Source organism: Microcebus murinus, chromosome 1 (genome assembly GCF_040939455.1).
Source record: "Microcebus murinus isolate Inina chromosome 1, M.murinus_Inina_mat1.0, whole genome shotgun sequence".
NCBI classification, from domain to species: Eukaryota; Metazoa; Chordata; class Mammalia; order Primates; family Cheirogaleidae; genus Microcebus; species Microcebus murinus.
Window position 1 is genome coordinate 1,222,980 of NC_134104.1, and position 18,059 is coordinate 1,241,038.

At 59.1% G+C, this 18,059-nt stretch overlaps 1 protein-coding gene across 4 annotated transcripts in view; it reads right to left on the minus strand.

Moving 5' to 3' along the window:
* ADARB1 (adenosine deaminase RNA specific B1) overlaps nt 1-18,059 on the minus strand; it is a 142,763-nt gene that overhangs the window by 72,459 nt on the left and 52,245 nt on the right. For 3 of the 4 annotated variants that reach the window (XM_075998461.1, XM_075998394.1, XM_075998396.1), the window contains exon 2: nt 14,068-14,227. The exons of the other annotated variant lie outside the window; for it this stretch is intronic. The gene's annotated coding sequence lies outside the window, so the exon portion shown is untranslated. The remainder of the gene's footprint in view (nt 1-14,067; nt 14,228-18,059) is intronic. 4 annotated transcript variants of the gene reach the window in all.

The window sequence follows — 18,059 nt, forward strand, 5'->3', positions numbered from 1 at the left end:
TGGCGGCTCAGGTGGCCTATGGTGGCTCAGGTGGCCTGTGGTGGCTCAGGTGGCCTATGGTGGCCCAGGTGGCCTATGGTGGCTCAAGTGGCCTGTGGTGGCTCAGGTGGCCTATGGTGGCCCAGGTGGCCTATGGTGGCTCAGGTGGCCTGTGGTGGCTCAGGTGACCTATGGTGGCTCAGGTGGCCTGTGGTGGCTCAGGTGGCCCAGGAGCAGCTAAGGCAACCCACAGATGGCCCAGGTGGCCTATGGTGGCTCAGGTGGCCTGTGGTGGCTCAGGTGGCCTATGGTGGCCCAGGTGGCCTGTGGTGGCTCAGGTGACCTATGGTGGCTCAGGTGGCCTGTGGTGGCTCAGGTGGCCCAGGAGCAGCTAAGGCAACCCACAGATGGCCCAGGTGGCCTATGGTGGCTCAGGTGGCCTGTGGTGGCTCAGGTGGCCTATGGTGGCCCAGGTGGCCTATGGTGGCCCAGGTGGCCTGTGGTGGCTCAGGTGGCCTGTGGTGGCTCAGGTGGCCTATGGTGGCTCAGGTGGCCTGTGGTGGCTCAGGTGGCCTGTGGTGGCTCAGGTGGCCTGTGGTGGCTCAGGTGGCCTATGGTGGCTCAGGTGACCTATGGTGGCTCAGGTGGCCTGTGGTGGCCCAGGTGGCCTGTGGTGGCTCAGGTGGCCTGTGGTGGCTCAGGTGACCTATGGTGGCTCAGGTGGCCTGTGGTGGCTCAGGTGGCCTGTGGTGGCTCAGGTGGCCTATGGTGGCTCAGGTGGCACTGTACCGGCAGCAGAGGACAAACTCAAACCTATGAAGCCAGAGCTCCACAGGGACAGCAATAAATGCCGGTCACAGACGGAGGGAACATTTCAAAGAAACATTCTCGTCAGTTCTGAGCATAAATTTGAGAGCAAACTTGGGTACACAGATAGCTACTGTGGAAACAGGTATTGCTTTCAAGGTTTCATAGGCATCCTTTAAGAATGATGCTTAGTGTGACTGATTATTAAAAATGAAGTAGAATACAAATCCTTCGAAGCATAAAACACGGATCCAATCCTCTACTATCTTGGTAGTGGAGGCTAATTTCTTTGCACTGATCTTAGTTGTTACCTATTTGGAATATTCAGCTTGAAGCAGCAGAACCATAACACTGTTATCGCACAATCCATACGACCAAAGTAACAATTGTTTTCAGTTGGAAAAAATAAAACAAAACTGTGCCTTCTAATTCCATAACAGAGTAGTAAGCCCCTGCCACTGCCACAGACTCAATTCATTAGTCATGTTTATGAACTATGAATATCTGATAAAGTTTAATTTACAAATCAGATCACTGGCTTCACCAGCTGCACGGACCCCGCAGCACTGTCTCGAGGCTCCTTTAGAAAGTTAAAACGAAGCCAGTGAGCAGAGACCTCCTCGCAGGAAACCGGTGTCCCGGCTCACACGGAGAAGGAAGCAGACGTGGACCCAGAGGTGAAAACAAGAGGCATTTTCTCAATTTTCTGGGTAGCTGCGGGAGTGAACACCACCAAGCCTCTGGCTGTCTCAGAAGCAGCCCCACAGCGCCACCTGCTGTTCTGAAGGGGTCCCCATGAGGGACCCACCGACCAGCGCAGCCCCGAGAGCGGGGAGTGGTGTCACCAGGGGCTGGCCCCTCCCTCACAGCTGGTCTTCTGCAGAATATAAACAACGTGACAGGATGTCACCACCAGACAAGGTCACACTCTATGACCCTGATGGGTCAGGACACCACCTGGGGCAAGGGGACTGACTGCAAAGAGGTGGGAGGGCTCATACCTGTAGTCCCAGCAACTAGAGCTGTGGCCAGAGGACTGCTTGAGTCCAGGAGTCTGAGACCAGCCTGGGCAACATAGCAAGACCCTATCTCTCTCTCTCAAAAAAATAATAATAATTAGCCAGACAAGGTGGCACATGCCTGTAAGTCCCAGTGGGGAGCTGTGATCATGCCACTGCACTCCAGCCTGGGCAACAGAGCAAGACCCCATCTCTTAAAACAGGGTGGGAGTGGGCAGGAGGAAAACGTTTGGGGCAAAGGAAATTTTCCCCGTCCTGACTGCAGTGTTGGCATAGCAACCACGTGCCTTTGTCCGGACAACAGCAAACTGTACGCTTAGAAACGGCGACTTTTACTGCATAGAAGTCATACTTCAGTAAATCCAGTTTAACAAACAAACAAAAATCCCAGAAAAAAACAAATTTTGTAAGAAAGGGATAGTCTCAATTTGAAATAGAATAGGAAAAGAACTGATTTCAAGAATGAATGAAATGAGTTCTAAAAACTGAATGAGCCAGGTGGACAAGCCTGGAGATAAAACGAGGAAAGCACATGGGTCCTCTCCCAACAAGTGGAGAAAGGCAGACGGCCACGCTCGCTGCCACCCACCACGGCCGGCTCTGCGGGACCGACTCGGGACCCCGCTGGCACCCCACGAGGCTGTCACACACTTTGCTGAGAGGCTGCGCAACTGTCCCCGGGCACAGGGCTGTCCAGGGAGGGGGGATCCAAACTCACAACCAGTCCCCCCTCTGCCACACGCTTCCTGCCATGTGCAAATGCAGGAAGAAGAAGAAACAGAACCCAAAAAGGCACGATCCAATTATAAAGCAAATAAAAATGTGGCATGACTTTCAGCAATTATCATAATAACGTAAATGCCATTTATGGATTTGGAACTTTGAACCGCGGTTATAGAACAGAAAGTGAAGTTTTCTACTTCACTGACCGGCGCAGACCCTGAGCGGGAGGCAGCCCTCTCTCTGGGCGAGGCCACGCTGCGCTGTGCCTGCTCACTCGCAGGCGGTCCCGACACTGACCGGCGCAGACCCCGAGCGGGAGGCAGCCCTCTCTCTGGGCGAGGCCGGGCTGTGCTGTGTCTGCTCACTCGCAGGCGGTCCCGACACAGACCGGTGCAGACCCCGAGCGGGAGGCAGCCCTCTCTCTGGGCGAGGCCGGGCTGTGCTGTGTCTGCTCACTCGCAGGCGGTCCCGACACTGACTCACGCAGACCCCGAGCGGGAGGCAGCCCTCTCTCTGGGCGAGGCCGGGCTGTGCTGTGCCTGCTCACTCGCAGGCGGTCCCGACACTGATCAGCGCAGACCCCGAGCGGGAGGCAGCCCTCTCTCTGGGCGAGGCCGGGCTGTGCTGTGCCTGCTCACTCGCAGGCGGTCCCGACACTGATCAGCGCAGACCCCGAGCGGGAGGCAGCCCTCTCTCTGCGCTGCGCTGTGTCTGCTCACTCGCAGGAGATCCCGACACTGACCCGCGCAGACCCCGAGCGGGAGGCAGCCCTCTCTCTGGGCAAGGCCGGGCTGCGCTGTGTCTGCTCACCTGCAGGCGGTCCCGACACTGACCGGCGCAGACCCCGAGCGGGAGGCAGCCCTCTCTCTGGGCGAGGCCGGGCTGTGCTGTGTCTGCTCACCTGCAGGCGGTCCCGACACTGACCCGCACAGACCCCGAGCGGGAGGCAGCCCTCTCTCTGGGCGAGGCCGGGCTGCGCTGTGTCTGCTCACCTGCAGGCGGTCCCGACACTGACCGGCGCAGACCCCGAGCGGGAGGCAGCCCTCTCTCTGCGCTGCGCTGTGTCTGCTCACCTGCAGGAGATCCCGACACTGATCAGCGCAGACCCCGAGCGGGAGGCAGCCCTCTCTCTGCGCTGCGCTGTGTCTGCTCACCTGCAGGAGATCCCGACACTGATCAGCGCAGACCCCGAGCGGGAGGCAGCCCTCTCTCTGCGCTGCGCTGTGTCTGCTCACCTGCAGGAGATCCCGACACTGATCAGCGCAGACCCCGAGCGGGAGGCAGCCCTCTCTCTGCGCTGCGCTGTGTCTGCTCACCTGCAGGAGATCCCGACACTGATCAGCGCAGACCCTGAGCAGGAGGCAGCCCTCTCTCTGCGCTGCGCTGTGTCTGCTCACCTGCAGGAGATCCCGACACTGATCAGCGCAGACCCTGAGCGGGAGGCAGCCCTCTCTCTGCGCTGCGCTGTGTCTGCTCACCTGCAGGAGATCCCGACACTGATCAGCGCAGACCCTGAGCGGGAGGCAGCCCTCTCTCTGCGCTGTGTCTGCTCACCTGCAGGAGATCCCGACACTGACCAGCGCAGACCCCGAGCGGGAGGCAGCCCTCTCTCTGCACTGTGTCTGCTCACCTGCAGGAGATCCCGACACTGATCAGCGCAGACCCCGAGCGGGAGGCAGCCCTCTCTCTGCGCTGCGCTGTGTCTGCTCACCTGCAGGAGATCCCGACACTGATCAGCGCAGACCCTGAGCGGGAGGCAGCCCTCTCTCTGCGCTGCGCTGTGTCTGCTCACCTGCAGGAGATCCCGACACTGATCAGCGCAGACCCTGAGCGGGAGGCAGCCCTCTCTCTGCGCTGTGTCTGCTCACCTGCAGGAGATCCCGACACTGACCAGCGCAGACCCCGAGCGGGAGGCAGCCCTCTCTCTGCACTGTGTCTGCTCACCTGCAGGAGATCCCGACACTGATCAGCGCAGACCCCGAGCGGGAGGCAGCCCTCTCTCTGCGCTGTGTCTGCTCACCTGCAGGAGATCCCGACACTGATCAGCGCAGACCCCGAGCGGGAGGCAGCCCTCTCTCTGCGCTGTGTCTGCTCACCTGCAGGAGATCCCGACACTGACCAGCGCAGACCCCGAGCGGGAGGCAGCCCTCTCTCTGCGCTGCGTCTGCTCACCTGCAGGAGATCCCGACACTGATCAGCGCAGACCCTGAGCGGGAGGCAGCCCTCTCTCTGCGCTGCGTCTGCTCACCTGCAGGAGATCCCGACACTGACCAGCGCAGACCCTGAGCAGGAGGCAGCCCTCTCTCTGCGCTGCGCTGCGTCTGCTCACCTGCAGGAGATCCCGACACTGATCAGCGCAGACCCCGAGCGGGAGGCAGCCCTCTCTCTGCGCTGCGCTGCGTCTGCTCACCTGCAGGAGATCCCGACACTGACCCGCGCAGACCCCGAGCGGGAGGCAGCCCTCTCTCTGCGCTGCGCTGCGTCCGCTCACCTGCAGGCGGTCCCGACACTGACCAGCGCAGACCCTGAGCGGGAGGCAGCCCTCTCTCTGCGCTGTGTCTGCTCACCTGCAGGAGATCCCGACACTGATCAGCGCAGACCCTGAGCGGGAGGCAGCCCTCTCTCTGCGCTGTGCTGTGTCTGCTCACCTGCAGGCGGTCCCGACACTGACCAGCGCAGAAGCACAAACATCCAAAACTCGTCTGAAAGTGAGCGACGCCCCTGAGGAGAGCCAGGGCCTCCTGAGTGACGTGACAGGTCTCGCTGCGACAGCATCGCTAGACAGAAACCGAGATGAAGCTCCCGTCCCCGCCACACACACCCGCACAGGCCCCGCCTCCCCCCAGCCCCCACTCTGGGGCCCCCCGGGCTGTGGAGGGGGCTCCCCTGCCCACCTGCCCCTGCACCCTCCTCCTGCCGTCTGCCTGGAAACCACACGCCCAGCCACTCGGACTGGCTTCGACCCCCAGGTCTGCGAGCCCACCCCGGGGAGCACGAGTCCATGTTCTGTCCCCACTGTCCTCCCCGCACCAGCAAATGTTCCTGCCACCCTGGGCCTGCCCCGCCCAGCCCACACGTCGAGGGCAGAGAGCGCGTCCGTCCCCCTCTCCCGCCCCTCCCAGGCACTGCGGCAGCCTGGGCTCCACCGCCCAGTGAAGACATCGCCACCCTGGCTTCTAAAGTGACTTCGTATGCTAATTCTTTTAAGTCAGACCAGTGGACGTGAACCTGGCACAACCGACTGCACATTGCACAGAGGAGCCACGGAAAGACCATGCCGGTGTGGCCCGGCCCAGGCCCACGTCACTCGCAGGCCACCGGAGCCAGGAGGGCATCCAGCGGCCAGCGACAGCCAGCAGCTCCCTGGGCACAGCCACAGCGGGTAAGAAGGTTGGGTCATGGTCTCCCAGGGTCAGGAGCGGGAGGTTTCCGCTGGGAGTCTGGGGGGGTCCACAAAGGGCTCCCAGCTGGTGGCCTCAGCATTTAGTGTGTCCTGCACAGAAGGGCTCCGTCCACGAGAGGGCGCTGCTGTATCTCCGCAAGTGCTCCTGGCAGAGAAGCCTTTGGGAAATGCCGAAAAGAAGTAAATTCAGATATTTCTGAACCTACAGATGAATCTTCTCACTTCTCTCCTTTTACACGCCCGTCTTAAAGGTATCTTGATTCATTATTTTAAATTTAGTCATGACCAGAGCATGAAACAGCTAAAAGAAAATTACCGATCGACTCCTAAGGACTTCAGGTATTTATGATGTTACACCTGACAATATATATTTCGTTGAATTTTTATCTATTCAAATCATACTTTTGTGGTTATATGCTTTTTTGGAAAATTAAAGCCACAAAACATACAAACAGGGAATCCAGCCACTTTCTAGAAATTTTTCAAGCTCAGTGCTGTTTAAATCAAGCTTTATTCAGATTATTTTCAATTTTTTAAATGGAAAGCAATCCCCAATTTCCCTCATTCTGTATCTATCAGCTTCCCCTGGACACTGTGGACACCAGCTGGGGGTGGCTTTCCTCCCACCAGGCCCTCAGGTGTCTCTGCCAGGTGTGGGGAGCCCCCTAGGTGTGGGGAACCCCTAGGTGTGGGGACCCCCCTGGGTGTGGGGACCCCCCTGGGTATAGGGACCCCCCTGGGTGTGGGAGCCCCCTAGGTGTGGGGACCTCCTGGGTGTGGAGACTCCCCTGGGTGTGGGGACCCCACTGGGTGTGGGGGGTCCCCTGGGTGTGGGGACCTCCCTGGGTGTAGGGACCTCCTGGGTGTGGGGACCTCCTGGGTGTGGGGACCCCCTTGGGTGTGGGGACCTCCTGGGTGTGGGAACCCCCCTGGGTGTGGGGACCCCCCTGGGTGTGGGGACCTCCTGGGTGTGGGGACCCCCCTGGGTGTGGGAACCCCCCTGGGTGTGGGGACCTCCTGGGTGTGGGGACCCCCCTGGGTGTGGGGACCTCCTGGGTGTGGGGACCTCCTGGGTGTGGGGACCTCCTGGGTGTGGGGACCCCCCTGGGTGTGGGGACCTCCTGGGTGTGGGGACCCCCCTGGGTGTGGGAACCCCCCTGGGTGTGGGGACCTCCTGGGTGTGGGGACCCCCCTGGGTGTGGGAACCCCCCTGGGTGTGGGGACCTCCTGGGTGTGGGGACCCCCCTGGGTGTGGGGACCCCCCTGGGTGTGGGGACCTCCTGGGTGTGGGGACCCCCCTGGGTGTGGGGACCTCCTGGGTGTGGGAACCCCCCTGGGTGTGGGGACCTCCTGGGTGTGGGAACCCCCCTGGGTGTGGGGACCTCCTGGGTGTGGGAACCCCCCTGGGTGTGGGGACCTCCTGGGTGTGGGGACTCCCCTAGGTGTGGGGACCTGGGTGTGGGGACCCCCCTGGGTGTATGGACCCCTTCTCTTGATGTGGGGTCCCCCCTCAGTACGGGGACCCTCCTGCCCCTCAGCAGTTGCTGCCTGGCAGGGGCAGCTCTCCCGCTCTCTTCCCCACTGGCTGTCCCCACAGGGCTGTCTGTCCCCACCTGTGTCTCCAGTGCCCACCCACAGGCTCAGCAGACGCTGTCACATGAAGGAAGGACGGGGTCCCAGATGCCAGTCCCCTCCCACGCTGCTGCAGGTCTGTGACGCGCAGCGCCTGTGAGACAGACGCCGGACTCTGGAGCCCGTCAGCGAACAGTGGGTCCCCTCAGCTGCACCATTTCATGTCACCTTCCCTACACCTGCCGTGCCTGTTCTTTCCCCGCTGCCTCGGCTTGGGCAGGACACAGTGTTAAGGGCCCCATTTTAAAGAGTGGGGTCTCGCACTCACTCATGCAGAACATGCTGGAAGACTGACACCCGCCCTGCACCCCTCAGTCCTTCTGCGGGAGGCCAGGGCCAGGATCGTCAGAGCCGTGGAGGTTTCTAAGGCGTGCCGGCAAAGCACCCCACTCCTCGTGGCGGCCCAGCGCCCAGCAGGAGAGGAGGAGCACGGTCTCCCACTCTTGCCGACTCTGGGGGGCAATGGGCTGGTTTTCCTCCCTCTCTCTCCTGCCAGGCCCAGCCACCCCAGGATGAGCAGGGGACAAGACCCCTTGATGTGTTGGGGGTTGTCCCCAGCCCCGCCTGGGGTCCACGTTGCCAGGGGCCCTAAGAGGCGTCTTTGGGGAGGGGCTGCGCATGGCCAGGTTCTCAGGACAGCACTCAGCTCACCCCACCCGTCTCTGAGGACCATGGGGGGGGCGACACAGCTTCCCTCTGGCCCCCTCTAGTCCAGGACCACACACCCACCCAGGGTCCCCACCTCCTCCCGACCTTCCAGCACAGACGTGCTGCTCTGCACACTCTTGCTTTTCTCCAGTGTGCCTAATAAACCCGGAACGCGGACGGCGGGTTCACTGGTTCCAGAGAGTCTGCGGTGCGCTCCGTCTCCTCGAGCCCTCGCTTTGCCGCTGCTCTCAGTTAGCTTCCGTCTCTTCGGGATTTTTTGCCGTACCAGGAGCTGCCTAGTCCGGGCTGCTCAGTTTGGTCTTTCCAATCACTGAGTCCCTCCAGGTGACCTCTCACTGCCTTTGCCTATTTGTGGCCCAGCACTGCGGGGTCTCAGAAGAACGGAGAGAGCAGGCAGCAGTTTGGCTCGGCAGGCCAGGGGGCAGCAGCCCGGAGCCCTCTGCCCTGACCCAGAAAGGGGAAAGGAGGGTCTCTCTGCCCCGGGGTCTGCGCGCAGCTGTGGCCGCAGCACTTTGGGCTCTACAAGCTCTGCCTGCCACTCGCGGTCCTCCGGACCTTCGAGTCCAGCCCACGAGTCGGGCCCCGAAGGAAGCTCACCCCGAAAGGCGGATCCCCATCATTTCCATAAAAGGCCACAGGGCGAGTATTCAGGCTTTGTGGGCTGCACACAGTTCCATGCCCTGCTTTGCTTCTGTTTGTCTTACAACTCCTTTAGTCACAGCCAGTCTTAGCTGTGCCACCCAGAACATTCCCACGGGCCGCCGGGGGCCAGCCCTGCCTCAGAGGCGCCACCTGGTCACCCGCCAGGGTCCCTGCCCAGCCACGGGGGCTCCCCCAGCTCCAGCGCGGGCCAGGTGCCCAACGCTCCTCACACCATGACCTCACCCACCGGCCTGGACGATGAGACCCACTTCCCTCCCACCTTCCTCACTCGCAGGCCCTGGCCTCCGGGAGGCCCTCCGGGTTTGCTGAGCGCACGAGCACGTGCCTGTTGGCCACGTGGAGCCCATCGTCTGTGAAAGACCCGGGCAGGCCTTTGCCCCACCCCGGCCCACTGTGCTGCCTTGTCCTCGTGGATCTGCAGGAGTCTTCTCGTATTGCGGACTCTGGAATCTAGGCCAGGCTCTGCCAGGTACACACCTGTCAGGCACAGGTGGGACAAATTCTTTTCTGAGTCTGTGCAGCGCTGGCAGCCTGTCCCCTGGTGCACACGCCTCGGGTGGTCCCCTCCCCGAGCGGTGGGTGGGCCTGTGACTAGATGGGCTGCAGGGCCACGTGAGGAAAGGGGCAGGGATTCTGTGGACACAGTTAAGGCTCCTTATCAGGTGACTTCGAGTTCATCAAGGGCACTGTCCCGGTGGGCCTGCCCTGCTCAGGTGAGCCCCTGCAGGACGGGAGAAGCCAGACAGGCAGGGAGCAGGGGACACTCTTGCCCACGGGCCTTGAGAGGCAAATTGCCATGTTGCCAGAGGGCCACGTGACAGAAGGCGGGGGCACACAGAGAGGGTCACGTGGCATGAGCAGTGGCATGTGCATATGTCAGTACAGTACAACTGCTGTCCTTACAACTGCTGACACCTCAGGGAACAGAATCAGGGCTCGCACTTCTGAACACAAGCTGACACCCCTGAGACGAGGGTCCAGCTCTACCCGGGAAAGGGGCCGGGGCCACCAGGACTTTGGGCCCAGGACCACGTGACTATGGAACCAACAACCCACAACCCACAGTCGGGAATTAAGTACGGCGGCAGGAACCAACTGGAAACGCTAATTGTGGCCCTTTGCTGGGGATGTTACTGGCGCTCTGTTAAATGTTTTACTTTCCAGTGTGTGAACAAGGAGGCCCTTCCACTTTCTTCTTTATCTGCCTCTAGCCCCCTTGGTCTGGAAGACTCCGCTTTCCACATGGAAATGAAACGCTGCTTACGTGGCATCCTCCCCTCCCGACCTTGTGCTGAGATGCTGCACCTTTCCTGAGAACGTGGTTCACTGCATAGGGTCAGTGACCATCTGCACTTTTGCCTGGACACGAAAAGACGGTGCAGCCAGCCACACCCACGCTGGAGCACGCATTTGGAAATGCAGCTCGTTCCCACCACAGACGCCCGGTTTGCACCTGGGGTGGGCCAGGGGGGTGGGCAGCCGGCCTGGTCCTGCCTGTGCCCCGCGTGGCCAGGGAGATCTGGGGCCTCCACAGAAAGACGCCCATCCACGCTTGGGGAGCCGAGGGCAGCACTGGCGGGGATTCAGCGCCTGGGTTTGGCGTCCTCGTGCCAGAACAGAAGAGCAGAGAGCGATCCCGTAGCCCTCTGGGCCGCCCTGTCCCCCGGGACGGCCGCCCGGTCCCCACGGCCTCAGACACGTGCTCCCGGCCTCCATGGCTGCTCTCTACCCGCGGCCCACTGAGGACGGCCGTGTGGACGCTGACACCTCTCGAGCTGATGCAAGTGAGTCGGGCCAAACACCACAAAGACGCCTTCTCGGTGACAGTGACTCACGCCAGAGGAACACATTGAGAAGAACTTCTCATTCTCGGCCACAGTGTTATTTTACTTTAGCAATCCTCCGGGATACTTACACAGATGAAAGCATCACCTTCCGAGATGGGATGTTGCAGCCAATACATTACTTGCAGGGGGAAACAGGCCACGTCTCTGCCGCGATTCTGCGGACTCTGAGTCAGCGCCACCTCACTCAACAGCCCTGGCGGGTTCCGCCCGGCTGCACCCCTCACACTGCGAAGGGGCCTCCCGAGGCTGGCCTCGTCACTCCCAGCACCCCGCAGACACAGGACAGCAGCGGCACCAGCACCCCAAACAAGGGCACCCCCCACCGCTGCGTGAGCCTCGAACGACAGCCACCGAGCAGTGCCAGCCCCCCCACACGCAGCTGCTTCTCGGCGCCGGGCTCGGCGCGCCTGTCCCTCCCCTCTAGGCCGGGCTCCGAGAGAGCCGTGGCCCCAGCGTGCCAGTCCACGAGTGTGCTCAGCAGGCCGGCAGCGGGGGTGGTGACGGGCGCACCATGGGAAGCGGCTTGGTCACCGCGGGGGGACAGGCACTTCCCGGGGCAAGCAGGGCTGTCCCAGAAACCAGAGCCGTCCACAGGGAGGCACTGCCATGCAGGTGGAAAGGCCGCTCCTGACCCTCTCGGCCCTGCCCCGCTGTGTCTCACAGACGGGCACAGCGCGCCGCTTCTCCACGCTTCTAGCGCACACTCCGCTTTCCAGAAACGCGGCGGCCGTGTGGAGACAGAGGTGAGGACGCCACGCTGCTCCCCCAGAGTCCTCTCCCGGGGTGCGCGCCCCCCTGGCGCTGCAGCTCGTGGCGGGTCGCCGGCGCGGTGAGGCAGGAAGTCAGGTGCATTCCTGATACCTCTTTATGTTGCTATTTCCGCATGACACTGCTGTATATGTGGCTATAATTATACAAAAGGTACTACCTTCTATGAGCTTCACTTTAAAATAAAAAGAGGAGTTCATAAAGATTTGTTGTCTAGGAAGAATCATTTGTTCACGAGGATGCCTGGTGGTGGCGGCGGGGGGGAGGGGGGCGGGGCGGGGGGGAGAAGCTTCTAAGTTCAGACAGGGGCGGAGGTTTCCCCGGGTCCGTGTCCACATGTGAGCAGTTGGGTCAACACAGCAGGCACCGCGGCGCCCACCCAGGACGTTCCAGCCCCCCAAAGCCATCTTGCGTGTTAAGGCACAAGGAACAACGTCAGCCTTTTCAAGGAAAGAGAAAGGCAAACACAGCAAGCCTGCCTGACACTAAAAATAAAGCCCCGCCTACGGCGCGCTGCGGTCTCGCTCCCGCTCGCCGACTCGGGACCCGAGAGGGCACCGGGAGCCCGGCCGGCCGCCACGTGGCGTGCGCCTCCACCGGCACAGACGGCTTCCAGCCAGACCTGTCGTGTTTACTTTTTATTTCAAACCGCCCCGAAAAAGAAGAGAATATACTAAACTGTTTGCTGCCAAAATTAGCTCCCATTTTACGAAAGAAGAGAAACACAGAACTTCTATTCTGCAGCTAACATCTCCCAACTCACAGAAGCAGGAGGAGGAGGAGGCGTGACTCATCGTGTTGTAATATTTTATCATTTCCAGCCCTCAGTTCTGCTTTCTCAGCACATGCCTGGGCTCCCTCCTCCTGGCCCGATTACCTTTTCTGTGCCTTTAAGAACAGTTTATTTGTGCAAAGGATTATAAATAATTCATTCCTCCGGTGCGTGCTTACAGTATATAAAAATACTTGCTATTTCACATAGGCAGCATAATTAATGCAATGCTTTCCTTGCATGTTAAAAATAGGAGCTCATAAATTACACCTAACTTAGCAATATGAAGCCACAACGTCTCTCCCGGCCTCGTGCAGGTCTGGGGCTCTCGCTGGCTGTCTCTCAGTAACCTTTGGCTACGGAGACGCTGCCTTCCTATCACTCATCGGGCTGAAAGACGGGCTACAGCTCAAAATAGAATTGCATCCCACCGGCACACACAGCGGTAAAGGTAACCTTGGCGCTGCCCTTCCTGTGCTCCGACTGCCCATGTGCCAAAAAAAAGCATCCGCTGAAGATCAAACAAAACCAAGTTCTCGGCTGGGCGCGGTGGCTCACACCTGTCATCATAGCACTCTGGGAGGCTGAGGCAGGAGGATCGTTTGAACTCAGGAGTTCAAGACCAGCCTAAGCAGGAGTGAGACCCTGTCTCCACTAAAAAAAGTAGAAATAAATTAACTGCACAACTAAAAATATATAGAAAAAATTAGCCGGGCATGGTGGCGCATGCCTGTAGTCCCAGCTACTCGGGAGGCTGAGGCAGGAGGATCCCTTGAGCCCAGGAGTTGGAGGTTGCTATGCTAGCCTGAGCAACAGAGTGAGACTTTGTCTTAAACAGACAAGCAAACAAACAAACAAAAACATCAAGTTCTCACTGGAGCGTCAAGAACCTTCAGCTGCTGACGTTTACAGACACGGAAATGACACGCAGGGCCCTTCCTGGCACACGCTCTAAACCCAGTGATCAGACTCGGGTGCCTCTCTATTCCCCAGAGACGGCAACCGCCATATCCCTCAGCCGTTCCCGGCTGTCCACACTCAACCCTGGGTGACCTCCCCGACCCCAAGGCACTGAATGCCGTCTGAGGACCCCGAGCCTGCGGGGCAGCCACCCCCTCCCCCAGCGCCTCACCAGCAGCCTGGTCCCGGCCATGCGTGGTGGGCACCCGAGACATGCCGGCCCGGTCCCAGTGAGCGGACAAACCAGCGGAGGACACACCCGCACTGCTGGGGCGCACGGTCGCCCCGACGGCACTTTCTCCCCGCCTGTCTGACCCACGAGAAAACTTGCTCGGGAACCTAAACTTGACTTTCTGAGTCTGTCACACCCCGGGCGATAAACAAATGAACTGGACATGCGGCTACATTTACTGGGGTTTAAGCATCTGCCTCACCCCCTCTCAGAAGTAGATGCTGAGTCGTGTAACGGTCACCAAAAGCAAGCACTAAAGAAAATTTACTTTAGCCCTTCAGAGAAAATAACAGCTGAGGGTGAACGCTCCCTCCGAGCCCGGCCCAGCGCCCAGCGTGAAGCGCAGACTCCGCAAACGGCACACCGACCCCAAAGAGGGCGGCAGGCGTCACCCCAGAAACGGCCGCGGAGTCGCGACGGGGACCTGAGGCCGCCGCAAGGTCGCGCTGACCTCGCTGGCGGAGAGGAACGGTCTGAGAGGAGATCACTCAATAGAGCACATTGCAAAGGGGAGCCAAAGGCCCAAGGAAGCACTTCACATCAAGGAAGTGTCATTTTTTTTATCGGTCGGATTCCATTAGATTCTTGCTTACCTTGGGATTCGATTGGCTTCTATTTCTCCTCTGGTCCCGGGGCAGAGCGTCCCGCGGCGTGCGCGGCACCGGGACAGCGGCGGGGACCGCGGCGCATCTGGCCGGCGCAGCTGTCCGCAGCCGCCCTCAGCGCTCCGAGCCCAGCGGGAAAGGCTTCACTCTGCGCGATAAGAAGACCCAGTTACTCCGCCACTCGTCTGACTCAGGGTTGGAGTCTGCCCCCACTTCAGAAGCGGCTCTCTAACAACAAATGCTCGTCATTGAACGTCCTCTTCCTAGATGTAAGTTCAAGTCATCTCAAACGCGTTCTTATGAAGGTTCAAGGGGGCACACGGCAATCGGCCACGCCTTCCTCCACCCACCCACGGGAGGCCGGCGCACACGGATGTCCACAGGCAGGTCCAGCACCCGCATGAACGCGCACCGAGCCACACCCTAAGGAAAGAAGTCTCGGGCAGAATCTCGACTGCAGTTATCTTCTTTAAAGTAAAGCATACGCACGCCCCGCCACGCGTGTGCGTGTAAGCGTGAGTGCAGAGACAGAGACGCACGTCTTCCCCGCCTTGCTCCCCCCGTGCTCAGAGGCGAGGGGCCCTCCGGCTCCTGGAGAGGAAACAGCTTCTCCACCTTGTTCCCACTGGGCTCGCGAGAACATTTCCAACTAGCAAGCCACTCAAGAGAGTACGTCAACACGCTAGTACACTGAGAAACCTCAGCACGCCGTGTTAAGATTTTCTTCCCGAAAAGCAAACTGAGTCCGGGCGCGTTGGCTCACGCCTGTAATCCTAGCACCTCTGGGAGGCCAAGGCAGGTGGATTGTTCGAGCTCAGGAGTTCGAGACCAGCCTGAGCAAGAGCGAGACCCGTCTCTACTAAAAAAAATAGAAAGAAATTAGCTGGATAACTAAAAATATATATAGAAAAAATTAGAAAAATTAGCCGGGCATGGTGATGCATGCCTGTAGTCCCAGCTACTTGGGAGACTGAGGCAGTAGGATTGCTTGAGCCCAGGAGTCTGAGGTTGCTCTGAGCTAGGCTGACGCCACGGCACTCTAGCCCAGGCAACAGAGTGAGACTCTGTCTCAACAAAAAAAGAAAAAAGAAAAAGAAAAGCAAACTGAGATCCAGAAGAAGGGGAAGTTTAAACATGATGTATTAGAACGATCGCCAGTAGCTCCTATGTGAGCAGGTCCGTGCTGACGCGCTGAGAGCCGCCATATCTCCCAGCCTGCCCGCCTGGCACCACGGTTCTGTGGCCTTGTGGCTTGAGCCACGACTCAGCCCTCCTGAGCCTGCCCTGGGAGGACGCCAGTAACCCCCGCCACGGATGGCGCCGTGTGGATTAAATGGAAGAACAGATGCGCGGTGCTTGGCCCGGAGGCTGACATCACAGGAAGGTGCAATAAAGGGCGGTCAAAGACGGGGGACCTTTTGTCATAGAGGGATGGAGGGAAGCGTGGACGGAGGACGGCTCACACGCACAGTAGTGAGGCGATAGGGGCTGAACACCCCCGTAACACGCAGCACAGGGGCACATGCAGGACTCTGTTTCCAGCAGAGCGTCGCACACCATGTTTTCAAAGACACTGGAGCCACTTACAAAAGCAGACCACGTTCCAGCCACGAGGCCACGCGCTGCACAGTTCACGCGACAAACCAAGCTTAGACATGAACAACCCAGGTGTCACTATTCATAGAAACCCCATGTGTCTGATCGGTAAGCAATACACTTCCAAATAATCCACAAAAGAAATCATCACAGCAGAAAATGGAAAAGATTTAGAAATCGAAACCAGGGAAGACTGCACATCAGACCACGTGGCATGCAGATGAAGCAGTCCCCAAAGGGAAACGCATAGCTTTGAGCTTGCACTGAAGCAGGCGTTAAACACTAATGAGCACCCACCTCAGTAAGTCAGTAAAAGAGCAAAATAAGCCCAAAGAAAACAGAAGACAGAAAATGATTTTTTAAAAAAAAGCAAACTTGTATTAATTACACATAATCACAGGCACACGAAAATCAATGACGGCTCTTTGAGAAGACACACGGTAAACCAGCCGTCTCCGGTGAGACCAGCGGAAACACCCGGCGGGAACACAGAGAATCGCCCAACACGATCAGCCTCGGGGGTGAAGGAGAAGGCAGGGAGGACCGCTGGCCATGATGCTGCGGAGTCCCGGCAGGCCAGCTGACCACGCTGGTCCACCTAACACAGTGGACAGGGCACAGCCGGGATGTCTGCCCCAACTGCCGGCTTCTTGGAACATGCTCTCGGGAGAAGCCGGCTCGGTCGCCGTAAAGAGGTCAGAGCTAGCCACATGGAGAGGCTGCGCAGAGAGAGAGGGGCCAGCCTGCCGCCAAAGCCACTTCTTGGGCAGGACGCCGGGAAGAGGCAAGGAACCCGGCCCACACAGACGCAGACAGGTGCCAACTCCAGACACCCAAGCAACCTGGCAAGGCCCCCGAAACCACGCGCACCAAATCCCTGACCCAGCGGCCACGGGCGTTACACAGTGTTTGTTGTTTTATGTCACTGAGCTGTGGGATAGGTCACTAGGTGAAAGAGAGAAACCAAAACAGAATCATCCCTACAAATTCTGACAACACTAAACGTATCATTAGGGGGTATTATGAACTGTGTTCCAAAAAGTTTTGTAAACGTAGGTACGAATGAACAAATTCCAAGAGAAAGACAACTTATCAAAACTGACTCAGGAAGAAACAGAAAATCTGACAAAACTACCAACATTAAAGAATTAGAGTCAGGACAAAAAAAAAGAATCATCCTACAAAGAATACTCCACGCCTAGATGGAGTCTCCGGAAAGTTCAACCTGTACACTAAAGATAAAATCCTGAGCCCCTGCACCGAGTGGACCCCTCCCTTTTGGGACTGAGACACAGCAACTGGCCGGCATCGGGTTAAAACAGGATCGTAAGACGGACAGCGCAGGGTCTTGTGACAGTAGGACACCAAGCTATAAACAGGACCCGAGGCCACGCCGGGCATGGGGTGAGCCTTGCACCCCTGCCGGTAAGGAATAAACCGGGTTCCTACTGCGCGAGGTGTCCTTTTTCCTCCAGCAGCTGAACAGGCAGCGCGGCCCGCCCACCGCCAGCGCCCACCCGCTGTTCCCGCGGCCGCAACTGCAGCCTGGGTGGGACAAGACGCGGGTTCGTACCTTTCTCCTTGTCAGAGACCACCGGCCGTGGACCGGCCCAGGCTGGCATCACAGCGGCCGCACACCCGAGTGCCTTCGTGGCCCTGCTTCCCCTGTGACGTCAAGCCCCAACTGTGATACGGTTAAATGCTGAGTCTCCACCCCAAATGGAGCATGGTCGCATGTTACACACGTGTTCGTGCAGTACACACGAGTCAGGGCCACCTTCAGGAATGCTGGAAGCTCCCCCTGTGACCTGTGAACGCATGCACTTGGCCACGCTGTTCAGCTGACGTCCTGTCTCGCCCTCCCTCCCTGGCAGGGCCTCTCCGGGCCTCCCCGCCTGCCGGGACGGCCACGGCGCAGGCTGCCACCTTGAGAAGGAATAAAGCCCTCCTCTCCCATCCTACACGTATGGACCTCGTGATTGTTAAGCCAACAAACCTAACATTCGACAAGAACAATTCTGTTGAGAAAATGATGAAGGAAAAGCACAGGCCCATCTTACAAACACAGACTGTGAAAATCCCACATGGGCCGGGCGCGGTGGCTCACGCCTGCAGTCCCAGCATTTTGGGAGGCCAAGGCAGGAGGATCACTTGAGGCCAGGAGTTCACAACCAGCCTGAGCAACATAGTAAGACCCTGTCTCTATAGGAAATAGAAAAATTATCTGGGTGTATTGGTGGCACCTGTAGTCCCAGCTACTTGGGAGGCTGAGGCAGGAGGATAGCTTGAGCCCAGGAGCTACAGCTTACAGTGAGCTGTGATGACACCACGGCACTCCAGCCTGGGCCACAACAGAGCAAGACCCTGTCTCCAATCAATCAATC